This window comes from Triticum aestivum, chromosome 5A (genome assembly GCF_018294505.1).
Source record: "Triticum aestivum cultivar Chinese Spring chromosome 5A, IWGSC CS RefSeq v2.1, whole genome shotgun sequence".
In the NCBI taxonomy this organism is placed as follows: domain Eukaryota; kingdom Viridiplantae; phylum Streptophyta; class Magnoliopsida; order Poales; family Poaceae; genus Triticum; species Triticum aestivum.
This window is the reverse complement of record NC_057806.1, coordinates 118,148,152-118,161,282: the sequence shown is the minus strand read 5'-3', so window position 1 is coordinate 118,161,282 and position 13,131 is coordinate 118,148,152.

The window sequence follows — 13,131 nt, the reverse complement described above, 5'->3', positions numbered from 1 at the left end:
CCGACCCCGCGGACCCCGCATCTGCCACACCCATCGTCGCGCACTGCATGCGAACGAGCTCGGCCGCGCGCCCATGTCGACGCGCCCCCGCGCCCCTGGTGCTGCTCCGCCGCCTCCCTACACCCGCGCCGCTTCTCCACTCGCCGCGTCCGCCCCAGCTGCACCGTCGGGCGCCCATATGCCAGCGCCCCTGCGCAGCCGTTACAGCCTTGCCGGCGCCCCGCGGCGCCCTGTCGGGCGTCCGTGCCCGTAAACCCGCAACGCCCGATGCCCGCTAAGAACCCCCTGCCTATGACACAAGGGGCCCACCTGAGAACGTTTTATATAAAAAAGAATAGTAATATATATATATATAAATAAATAATAATTAAAATAATTAATTAATTAATTAAGTTGATTAATCCTATTTAATTAATATAATTAACTTGTTAGTTTAATTAAACAGTAATTAGTTTAACCTAAACCCTAATCAACCTAACAGTGTATGATAGGTGGGTCCCACTGGGCCCACATGTCAGTTTGACCAGTCAACACCTCTGTTGACTGCTGACGTCATGCTGATGTCGGCGTGCACTGTTCTAGATAATGTTGATTTAAAATAATTAAATAAATGCTAAAAATGATTTAACTCTTTTAAAATCAATATAAAATAAACTGTAGCTCGGATGAAAAAACTTTGTACATGAAAGTTGCTTAGAACGACGAGACGAATCTGGATACGCAGCCAGTTTGTCCGCCACGCATCCCTAGCATAGCAAACACGCAACTTTCCACCTCTGGTTCATCTGTCCGAAAACGCGAAACACCGGGGATCTTTTCTCGGATGTTTCCCCCCTTCACCGGTACCACCTCATACCGCGTTAGGGCACCCCTAGCACCGCTACTTGTCATGTCATGCATTGCCATGCATCTGTTTGCTTAATATTTATTGTTTCTTCTCCCTCTTCTCTCGCTAGACACCGAGACCGACGCCGCTGCTACCCAGTATGACTATGGTGTTGACGACCCCTCTCTCTTGCCAGAGCAACCAGGCAAGCCCCCCCCTTGATAACCAGATATCGCCTATTCTTCTCTACTGCTTGCATTAGAGTAGTGAAGCATGTTACTGCTTTCCATTAATCCTATCCCGATGCATAGCCTGTCATTGTTGCTACAGTTATTGATACCTTACCTGCAATCCTACATGCTTAGCATAGGTTGCTAGTACTTCATCAGTGGCCCTACATTCTAGTCCGTCTGCCATGGTATACTATCGAGCCGTGATCACTCAGGAGGTGATCATGGGTATATACTTACATATATACATACTATACAGGTGGTGACTAAAGTCGGGTCGGTTCGTTGAGTACCCGTAAGTGGTTCCGATGTTGGGGGCTGAAGGGGCAGGTGGCTCCATCCCGGTAGAGGTGGGCCTGGGTTCCCAAAGGCTCCCAACTGTTACACTGTGGCGGAGCGACAGGGCAGGTTGAGACCACCTAGGAGAGAGGTGGGCCTGGCCCTGGTCGGCGTCCGTGGTTATTTCAAAACAACACACTTAACGAGATCTTGGTATTTGATCTGAGTCTGGCCATTGGCCTATACGCACTAACCAACTAAGCGGGAACAATTATGGGAACTCGACATCGTGGTATCTGCCGAAGCCTTCGTGACGTCAGCGACTGAGCGGCGCGCGCCGGGTTGGACCGCGTAACACAACTTCCTTTGAGATGGAGGTTGCTAGGTCTGCTCTCCGGCCGCCCTCGCAACGTGCAGGTGTGCAATGGGCGATGGGCCCAGACCCCTGCGCCATAAGACTTAGACCGGCATGCTGACCTCTCCATTGTGCCTAGGTAGGGCTGCGACGTGTTGATCTTCCGATGCCGGGCATGACCTAGGAAAGTGTGTCCGGCCAAAGGGGATCGAGCGTGTTGGGAAATGTGGTGCACCCCTGTAGGGAAGTTAATCTATTTGAATAGCCGTGATCTTCGGTAACAGGACGACTTGGAGTTGTACCTTGACCTTATGACAACTAGAACCGGTTACTTAATAAAACACACCCTTTTAAGTGCCAGATACAACCCGGTGATCGCTCTCTAACAGGGCGACGAGGAGAGGATCGCCGGGTAGGAATATGCTATGCGATGATACTTGGTGAACTTACCATCTACTCCCTTCTACATGCTGCAAGATGGAGGTTGCCAGAAGCGTAGTCTTCGATAGGACTAGCTATCCCCCTCTTATTCCGGCATTCTGCAGTTTAGTCCACATATGATACCCCTTTTCCATTTGATACCAATGCATACATGTGTAGTGTAGCTCCTTGCTTGTGAGTACTTTGGATGAGTACTCATGGTTGCTTTGCTCCCCCTTTTTCCCCTTTCCTATACCCGATTTCTGCGACCAGACGATGGAGCCCAGGAGCCAGACGCCACCATCGACGACGACTCCTACTACACTAGAGGTGCCTAATACTACGTGCAGGCCACTGATGATGACCAGGAGTAGTTTAGGAGGATCCCAGGCAGGAGGCATGCGCCTCTTTCGATCTGTATCCCAGTTTGTGCTAGCCTTCTTAAGGCAAACTTGTTTAACTTATGTCTGTACTCAGATATTGTTGCTTCCTCTGACTCGTCTATGATCGAGCTCTTGTATTTGAGCCCTCGAGGGCCCTGGCTTGTAATATGATGCTTGTATGACTTATTTTATTTGTAGAGTTGCGTTGTGATATCTTCCCGTGAGTCCCTGATCTTGATCGTACACGTTTGCGTGTATGATTAGTGTATGATTGAATCAGGGGCGTCAAAAGTTGGTATCAGAGCCGACTGCCTGTAGGAATCCCCCTTCCACACTCCTTGGCCGAAGTCGAGTCTAGACATTGCAAAACTTTTACTAACATGGTTGTGTGCCTTACGGGCCCACGTCGCAATTTGGGTGGTATTAGGATCTTTTACTCCTCGATCCTTACTCTGGGACTCTGAACTCTCTTCTACTCGGGTTAAACGAATTTACTAACTCTAACATTAGGATCCCGTGACCACGTTCACCCCAAAGTTGGATAAGCCCTAGTTATTTCTTAGAGTAGTATATTGGACATTATCCACACTGTCATTTGACTCCTTTGAAACACCTTTGTTTTCAGATGGAACCCACGAGATAGGTCGTGCGCCACACGACGACCATTGGTGCCTCAGGATCACCTGCTGTGTTGGTTGAGATGATGACCTATCTGGGTTATCGCTGGCACCCTGAGTACACCGTCTACGGGGAGTACCAGGACTTTAACCAGGAGCAGTACCGTGCCATCGTCCACCTGTACTCTCGGGAGTCCGTATGACTCCACTACCGTGCTGGACACTGGTCATGGTGTTGGAGTGACTATCGACATGGCGGTCCACGATGCTTCTTATGCTGCTCTAACACGTCTTCGTGGAGAGTATCATGAGTTGGACACCTCCCCTTTCAGGCACATTGCTATCGCATCCGATGTTGGTGCGGAGGGGTACTACACTGCTGCCTACTCCACTATCACCCGAGAGCCCTTCTACCATCAGAACCTGGTTCTGCATGCTGATGGACTAGATAGAGCTAACCGAGCTCTTCGCCACGAGTTGTACACCACCCGTCAGCACCTGTACCATGCTCTGACGCTGTTGCACCCCTCTGTCTGATCTGGTGATCTATCGCGTTCTGTGATCTACCCTGGCAGGACCGTGATCCCCCAGGGTGTCGGCTGGCTAGATGTGGGAGGCTACTCTCTCGCACTTGGTCCTCTTCTGCCACCTGCGCGTCGGGTTCCGCACCAGAGTATCCGCGGACCGCAGGCTACTCACGTGGAGGACTTCCCGTCACGTCACTACCAGCTGTCAGGCTACACCTACCTCCACAGTTCCTCCTGGGACTGATGTAGGCTTGCTTGTTAGTGTTAGGTGCATTCACCGCGAGCCTGCGTGCCACCTATGATGTTCTTAGCCTATGTATTGAACTCTGTGTACCGAACTCCATGCATGATCTCTTTTGTAAGATATGCCAACTACTATGTAGTATCTATCATGTTCCTTTCATTATGCATGTTTCATCATGAATGATTCTTGTCCTTGCAATTTCTCAATGCTGAACTACCCCTGTTATATATTAGCAGGATGGTTAGACCAGGTGGTCGTGGTTGTGGTGGCCATGCCCCACCATCGCCTGAGTACATGGCTGGTATGATCCAACAGTTCGAGCTGAACCGCCAATTCATGGAAAATATGATGGCTCAGTTTCCTCGCCCCAATATGAACCAGCACTGTGTACCACAGCTCAACTCAGCCTTTGGATGCTGATGACTGGCTCCGTGACATCACCTATGAGATGGAGTCTGCTAATGTAGCCCCTGCCAGCTATGTCACCTTTGCTTCCTTCTTCCTGAAAGGACCCGCTGCTCAATGGTGGCACAGCCACCGGCATACTATGCCGGTTGGAACAATCATCACCTGGCCAGACTTTCAAGCTGCTTTCCGTGCCCGCTTCATTCCTCAGGGAGTCATGGACCGGAAGAAGCTCGAGTTCCGCAACCTCACCCAAGGCAACAAAATTGTGGAAGCTTATCAGCGAGAGTTTCTGGACTTGTCCCGCTATGCTGAAGAAGACATTACAACTGATGCACGCAGACATGAGAAGTTCCGTGATGGACTTCAAGTTGACATCAAGCTTGCACTTTTAGTGCATGACTTTGCTGATTTCGCCACCTTGGTGAACAAGGCCATCAATGTCGAAACTGGTCTGCAGGAACACTAGAGCTCTCACAGGCGCAACCGTGACACGAGGTCATCTTCGGGCCCGTCCTCGCAGAAGTGTAGGATATGGATTCCCAACAGCATGTACCAGCCAACTGCACCTGCTCCAAGGCAGTCCTATGCTGCACTGCGTCTGCCTCCCCCACCAACTAGACAGCCGAGACTCCCAGCTCCACCACCCCGAGCTCCCGTTCCCACTCCCAATAATGGTCTTTGCTACAAGTGTGGCCAACCGGGTCACCTTGCCAGGAACTGCTATCAGAATCAGAACCAGAATCAACTGGCCCTTCCCGCAGCTGGCCGTGGAAACAACCAACCCCACACCAACAATGCCAAGTCTTATGGTCGTGTTCATGCCAACCACGTTGATCTCAATGAAGTTCTAGACCAGCCTTCTACCGTGATGGGTACACTCCTCGTAAATTCAGTACCAGCATCTGTTTTATTTGATACAGGTGCATCACATTCATTCATGTCAGAGGATTTTGCATTCATGAATGGCATTAAAAGCAAGACATGAACGCTTCGCTATTAGTACGCACCCCCGCGGGCCAATGTCGGACCTCCATGATTTGCAATGATGTCCCCGTTGAAATCGAAGGACTGGAATTCCTTGTCTCTCCCATCGTATTGAAGTCCTATAGCATCGACCTCATTCTGGGAATGGATTGGTTGAAAGCGCATACTGCTTCTATAGTTTGTGCCACTAAGACCGTCCATCTGCTACACCCTTCTGATGAAATAATTACCTACCAATCTCATCTAGTTCAGAACACCGAGGCATGGCTTTATGCCTTGAATGCGTTGAACACTACACCACTCGAGGGCATTGAAAACATTCCCATTGTTCGTGAATTCCAAGACATCTTTCCGGAAGAACTTCCAGGGATTTCCCCTACTAGAGCTGTCGAATTCATCATCGACTTGAAACTAGGCACCACTCCTATAGCCAAACGACCCTACAAGATGCCGCCACATGAACTCATTGAGCTTAAGGAGGAAATCGACAAATGTCTTAGCAAAGGTTTCATTCGCCCTAGTTGCTCTCCTTGGGGAGCACCTTCTCTCTTTGTTAAGAAGAAGGATGGGACAAACCGATTGGTCCAAGATTATCGACCTATTAACCAAGCCACTATTCAGAACAAATATCCCCTCCCTCGGATCAATGATCTTTATGATCAACTGGCTGGTTCATCAGTGTTCTCCAAACTCGACTTGAGGTTGGGTTACCACCAGATCCGTGTTCGTGAAGAGGATATCCCAAAGACCGCCTTCGTAACTCGGCATGGATCATACGAGTACACCGTCATGTCATTCGGCTTAACGAATGCTCCCGCCACCTTCTCTCGTTTGATGAACTATACATTCATGGATTACCTCGACAAGTTCGTCGTTGTTTATTTGGATGATATCCTTGTATTTTCCAAGAACAAAGAAGAACATGCTGAACATCTTCGTCTTGTGCTGGAAAAGCTTCGAGAGCATCAACTCTATGCTAAGTATTCCAAGTGTGAATTCTGGCTCCCCGAAGTAACCTATCTTGGGCATGTCATCTCCAAGGATGGTATTGCCGTCAACCCTGAACGAGTCCAGGCTATTCTTGGTTGGACTCCTCCGAAGAATGTCAAGCAAGTCCGAAGTTTTCACGGTCTCGCCAGCTATTGTCGTTGATTCATCGAGAACTTCTCCAAGATTGCTAGGCCTATGACTAATCTGTTGCATAAAGGCGTCAAGTTCCAATGGACAGACAAGTGTCAGGAAAGTTTCCAGGCGCTCAAAGACAAGTTGACTTCTGCCCCAGTGCTTGCTCCACCTGATACTAAGAAGGATTTTGTCATTTACTGCGACGCTTCCCGTCAAGGATTAGACTGTGTCCTAATGCAAGAGCGCAGAGTGATTGCTTATGCCTCTCGTCAACTGTGCCCTCATGAAGAAAACTACCCAGTTCATGACCTCAAGCTTGCTGTTGTCATTCATGCTCTGAAGCAGTGGCGACATTACCTTCTCGGTAATCGTTGCGAGATCTTCATCGACCACCAAAGTCTGAAGTATCTGTTTACTCAACTAGACTTGAACCTCCGTCAGCAGAGATGGATGGAGACTGTTGCAGACTTTGATGTGGGTATATCCTATACCCCGGGCAAGGCTAATGTAATGGCTGATGCCTTGAGCCGCAAGTCTTACTGTAACCACCTCCAGGTTCGCAAAGTTCATCCCTCGCTTGTTGAAGAATTTAGAAAGCTGAACCTTCATATTTTTCCCCCTGGAGCACTCGCTCCCCCTCCCCCAGAGTTTCAAACGATGAATCTCTGTGTTGTTACTAAGTGTTCTCTAAATACCCTGGCTGTCGTACCAGATCTCGTAGATGGTATAAAGACTATTCAAGGTTATGACTCTGAAGTCGAAAAGATTAAACGCCATCTCGTAGAAGGAAAGCCCTCATTCTTCACTATCGCCGCTGATGGCGCCCTGTACTTTAAAGGCCGCCTAGTGGTACCATGTTCGAGGAAAAACCTGGATCATACTAAAAAGGTTATGAAAGAAGCTCATGATACGCCTTTGTCTATTCATCCCGGTAGTACAAAGATGTATCAGGATATTCGTCAGAGATTCTGGTGGTCTAATATGAAGCAGGACATTGCTCGTTATGTGGCTGAGTGTGACGTTTGCTATCGTATCAAAGCTGAACATCAAAGGCTTGCTGGAACTCTGCAACCTATCTCTATTCCTGAATGGAAATGGGACCATGTTGAAATGGACTTCATCACTAGATTTGCCAAATCGCAGAAAGGTAATGATGTTATTCTTGTCGTCATTGACCGGCTTTCTAAAGTTGCACATTTTCTGGCGGTCAAAGAAACAATCACTGCTAGTCAGCTTGCAACTCTCTACATGTACAGAATTGTTTCACTTCACAGTATTCCACTGGTTATCAGTTCAGACCGTGGCAGCTTATTCACTTCAAGATTCTGGGCAAGTTTCCAAGAAGCTATGGGAACTCATCTGTCGTTTAGTACTGCGTTTCATCCTCAGTTGCAAGGACAGGTTGAACGTGTCAACCAAGTTCTCAAAGACATGCTTCGAGCTTGTGTAATTTCCTTCGGCAAGAAATGGGAGGAATCTCTTCCGTATGCCGAGTTCTCTTATAATAACAGCTATCAGGCTAGTCTGAAGATGTTCCCCTTCGAAGTATTATATGGACGAAAGTGTCAAACCCCTCTGAACTGGTCAGAAAGTGGGGAACGTCCACTCTTCGGTCCGGATATTATCCAACGGGCCGAAGAACAAGTCCGCATTATTCGCGAGAATCTCAAGACTGCTCAGTCATGTCAGAAAAGTCAGTATGACCGTCATCACAAAGACATGGTCTATCAACCTGGCGAAAAGGCTTATCTTCGAGTTACACTAATGAAGGGTGCTCACCGCTTTGGGATCAAGGGCAAGCTAGCTCCTCACTATATCGGTCCCTTCACTATTCTCGAAAGGCGTGGAAAAGTGGCATATCAACTGGAGCTTCCACCGAACCTTTCTCAGGTTCACGATGTGTTCCACGTGTCACAGCTCCGCCGTTGCTTTAAGGATCCAATCCGAGCAGTGGATCATGAAGTGCTCGAACTGCAACAGGACCTCTCCTATAAAGAGCATCCGGTCCGCATTCTCGACCAAGCTGAACACCGCACACGTCAGAAAGCGATCAAGTTCCTCAAGGTCGAGTGGTCGCATCACTCTGAAGATGAAGCCACTTGGGAACGCGAGGACCGCCTGCGTGATGAATACCCTGCACTGTTTCCTTCTACCTCCTAAATCTCGGGACGAGATTTCTTGTAGTGGATCAGTTTTGTAACGCCCGAGTAATTAAGCTACAGTAATCCCATGCTAATGGCGCCACGTGACCACGGTTACTGTTGTTAACCTTGCGATGATTCGAAACCGTTTCAAAATTCAAATTCGAATTAATGTCAACAATAAAAGTTTTCCAAACATTAAAATAAAAATGTTCGGTTTGTACTAAATATTACATAGATAAATATGGTGTAGTAAAGACATTTTTATAAAATGTCTAAATAGTTTAAAATGATTTAAAACTTAAAAGTAAATAAATAAAAATAAAAGAAAATACAAAAGAGAAAAACAAAACTAACAAAAAAACAAAGAGGAAGCACCCCCCCACTAGGCTCCGGCCCAGCTGGCCTGCCCAACTAGGCCAAGGCCCACCCCCACTCCATAACCCCCCACTCCCCCCGTACCCCGAGCCCCACCGACACTCCCCCTCTCCCCTGATTGGATCGGGATTGAGGGAGGAGATCGCCGCCGCCGCCGCCCGGATCGTCCATCGCCGCCCGGACCCTGGTACGTCTCCAACATATCTATAATTTTTGATTGCTCCATGCTATATTATCTACTGTTTTAGACATTATTGGGCTTTATTTTCCACTTTCATATTATTTTTGGGACTAACCTATTAACCGGAGGCCCAGCCCAGAATTGCTGTTTTTTGCCTGTTTTAGGGTTTCGAAGAAAAGGAATATCAAACGGAATCCAAACGGAATGAAACCTTTGGAAACGTGATTTTCTCATCAGATAAGATCCAGGAGACTTGGACCCTCCATCAAGAAAGCCACGAGGTGCTCATGAGGGTAGGGCCCCCCTAGGGCGCTCCCCCTGCCTTATGGGCCCCTCGAAGCTCCACCGACGTACTTCTTCCTCCTATATATATCCACGTACCCCCAAATGATCGGGGACGGAGCCAAAAACATAATTCCACCACCGCAACTTTCTGTATCCACGAGATCCCATCTTGGGGCCTGTTCCGGAGCTCCGCCGGAGGGGGCATCGATCACGGAGGGCTTCTACATCATCATCCAAGCCCCTCCGATGAAGTGTGAGTAGTTTACTTCAGACCTACGGGTCCATAGCTAGTAGCTAGATGGCTTCTTCTCTCTTTTTGGATCTCAATACAATGTTCTCCCCCTCTCTCGTGGAGATCTATTCCATGTAATCTTCTTTTTGCGGTGTGTTTGTTGAGACCGATGAATTGTGGGTTTATGATCAAGTTTATCTATGAATAATATTTGAATCTTCTCTGAATTATTTTATGTATGATTGGTTATCTTTGCAAGTCTCTTCGAATTATCAGTTTGGTTTGGCCGACTAGATTGGTTGTTCTTGGCATGGGAGAAGTGCTTAGCTTTGGGTTCAATCTTGCGGTGTCCTTTCCCAGTGACAGAAGGGGCAGCAAGGCACGTATTGTACTGTTGCCATCGAGGATAACAAGATGGGGTTTTTATCATATTGCATGAAATTATCCCTCTACATCATGTCATCTTGCTTAAGGCGTTACTCAGTTTTTAACTTAATACTCTAGATGCATGCTGGATAGCGGTCGATGAGTGGAGTAATAGTAGTAGATTCAGAATAGTTTCGGTCTACTTGTCTCGGACGTGATGCCTATATACATGATCATACCTAGATATTCTCATAACTATGCTCAATTCTATCAATTGCTCGACAGTAATTTGTTCACCCACCGTAGAATACTTATGCTCTTGAGAGAAGCCACTAGTGAAACCTATGGCCCCCGGGTCTCTTTCTCATCATATCAATCTCCATCACTTTATTATTGCTTTGCTTTTACTTTATTTACTTTGCATCTCTATATCAAAAATACCAAAAATATTATTTATCATCTCCATCAGATCTCACTTTCGTAAGTGACCGTGAAGGGATTGACAACCCCTAAGCGCATTGGTTGCGTTGAGCTATTGTTTTTGTGTAGGTACGAGGGACTCGAGCGTCGCCTCCTACTGGATTGATACCTTGGTTCTCAAAAACCGAGGGAAATACTTATGCTACTTTGCTGCGTCATCCCTTCCTCTTCGGGGAAATCCAACGCAGTGCTCAAGAGGTAGCAAGAAGAATTTCTGGCACCGTTGCCGGGGAGTCTACGCAAAAGTCAATATACCAAGTACCCATCACAATCCCTATCTCCCGCATTACATTATTTGCCATTTGCCTCTCATTTTTCTCTCCCCCCAATTCACCCTTGCCGTTTTATTCGCCCTCTCTCTCTCTCTATCCTCCCTCTCTTTCTCCGTTTGCCTCTTTTGCCCGTTTGCTTTTTGTTTGCTCGTGTGTTAGTTTGCTTGATTGTCGCAATGGCTCAAGATAATACTAAATTGTGTGACTTCACCAATACCAATAATAATGATTTTCTTAGCACTCCGATTGCTCCTCTTACCGATGCTAAATCTTGTGAAATTAATACTTCTTTGTTGAATCTTGTCATGAAAGATCCGTTCTCCGGCCTTCCTAGTGAAGATGCCGCTACCCATCTTAATAGCTTCGTTGATTTGTGTGACATGCAAAAGAAGAAAGATGCCGATAATGATATTGTTAAATTGAATCTATTTCCTTTTTCTCTTAGAGATCGTGCTAAATCTTGGTTTTCGTCTTTGCCTAAAAATAGTATTGATTCATGGAACAAGTGTAAAGATGCTTTTATCTCTAAGTATTTTCCTCCCGCTAAGATCATCTCTCTTAGAAACGATATTATGAATTTTAGACAACTTGATCATGAACATGTTGCACAAGCTTGGGAGAGAATGAAATTAATGATACGTAATTGCCCTACTCATGGTTTAAATTTGTGGATGATTGTTCAGAATTTTTATGACGGATTGAATTTTGTTTCTAGAAATCTTTTAGATTCGGCCGCGGGAGGCAATTTTATGGAAATCACTTTAGGAGAAGCTACTAAACTCCTAGATAATATTATGGTTAATTATTCTCAATGGCATACTGAAAGATCTACTAAAAAGGTGCATGCAATAGAAGAAATTAATGTTTTGAGTGGAAAGATGGATGAACTTATGAAATTATTTGCTAATAAGAGTGTTTCTTCTGATCCTAATGATGTGCCCTTGTCTACTTTGATTGAGAATAATAATGAATCTATGGATGTGAATTTTGTTGGTAGGAACCACTACAAAAAAATACACTTCCGTGATGATACGTGTTTGTCATAGTAGGTCGCTTTTTTGTCATGCATGTACATCCATGACAAATTTATGACAGAATCAAGATAGTCATACCTGTGCTGTCGTAGAAGTGTTCCATGACATTACCAAAATTATCATCACGGAAGTGTCCACTTCCATGACGATAAATCACGCGTCACAGAAGTGCTTTCGTCAAGGGTGACCGACACATGGCATCCACCATAACGGAACGCCGTTAAGCTATCGGGTCGGGTTTTGGATCCGATAACCCGTTAACAGCCCCGACCAATGGGGATTTTCCACGTGTAAAATCATCATTGGCTAGAGGAAACACGTGTGGGCTCATCGTCGGGACAGATGTCATCCACTCACTGGACAGAAGGTGCCTATGATACATCGACACGTGGCACGGCCCAACAAGTTTAAATGGGTCGGCCCAGCTAAAGGCCCACAAGATTTTGCAGACCATAATGGGTCGGCCCAGCTAAAGGCCCACGAGATTTTGCGGACCATAATGGGCTGGCCCAGCTAAAGGCCCACAAGATTTCACGGGCCATAATGGGCCGGCCCAGGTAAAGGCCCACAAGATTTTCGTGTGCCATAATAGGCCGGCCCAGGTAAAGGCCCACGGTGACTCTAGCCCATAATGAATAGTAATTTTCTTTATACCCGTTAACGACCCGTGATTTACATGGGCCGTTTCTAGCCCGTGTTAGCTTTCGGCCTATTGACGGCCCATACGTTCTTGGGCTCCTTTTCGGCCCTCGATTACTTCCGGCCCGTTACTGGCCTGTTCCCCTAATGGACCAAATTCGGCCCATGGCAAGAGTCGGCCCGTTAATGGCATCATCCACTAATGGGCCAAATTCGGCCCATGGCAAGAGTCGGCCCGTTACTGGCCTGTTACCCTAATGGGCCAAATTCGGCCCATGGCAAGAGTCGGCCCATTTCTGGCATGTTAACCCGTTGCGCCGTTTCCAGCCCGTCCTATATTTTGGCCCATTAACGACCCGTTATGCCTGTGACAGAATTAAGCCTTTGCTGTCCTACGGCATGTTACCGTGCTGGGCCGATACCAAATACGCCCAATTATGGCCCATGTAGACCCATTTATCCGACGACCCGAGGCCCACCGATTACAGTCCCATTTATCGACGGCCCGTAGGAGACCCATGGATCCTACGGCCCGTATATGGCCCATGTTAGTTGCGGCCACTAGCAAACCAGGGAAAAAGAAGACTAAGAAATAAATAAGGCCGAAACTAACGCTAGGCTATTAAGGCGATTGCACAGATTACATCCACTCGGCATCAAAGATCGCCACCAGTGCAAATATAGGGAACACCCTACACTATACAAAAATGGCTTGCTGTTTTCTT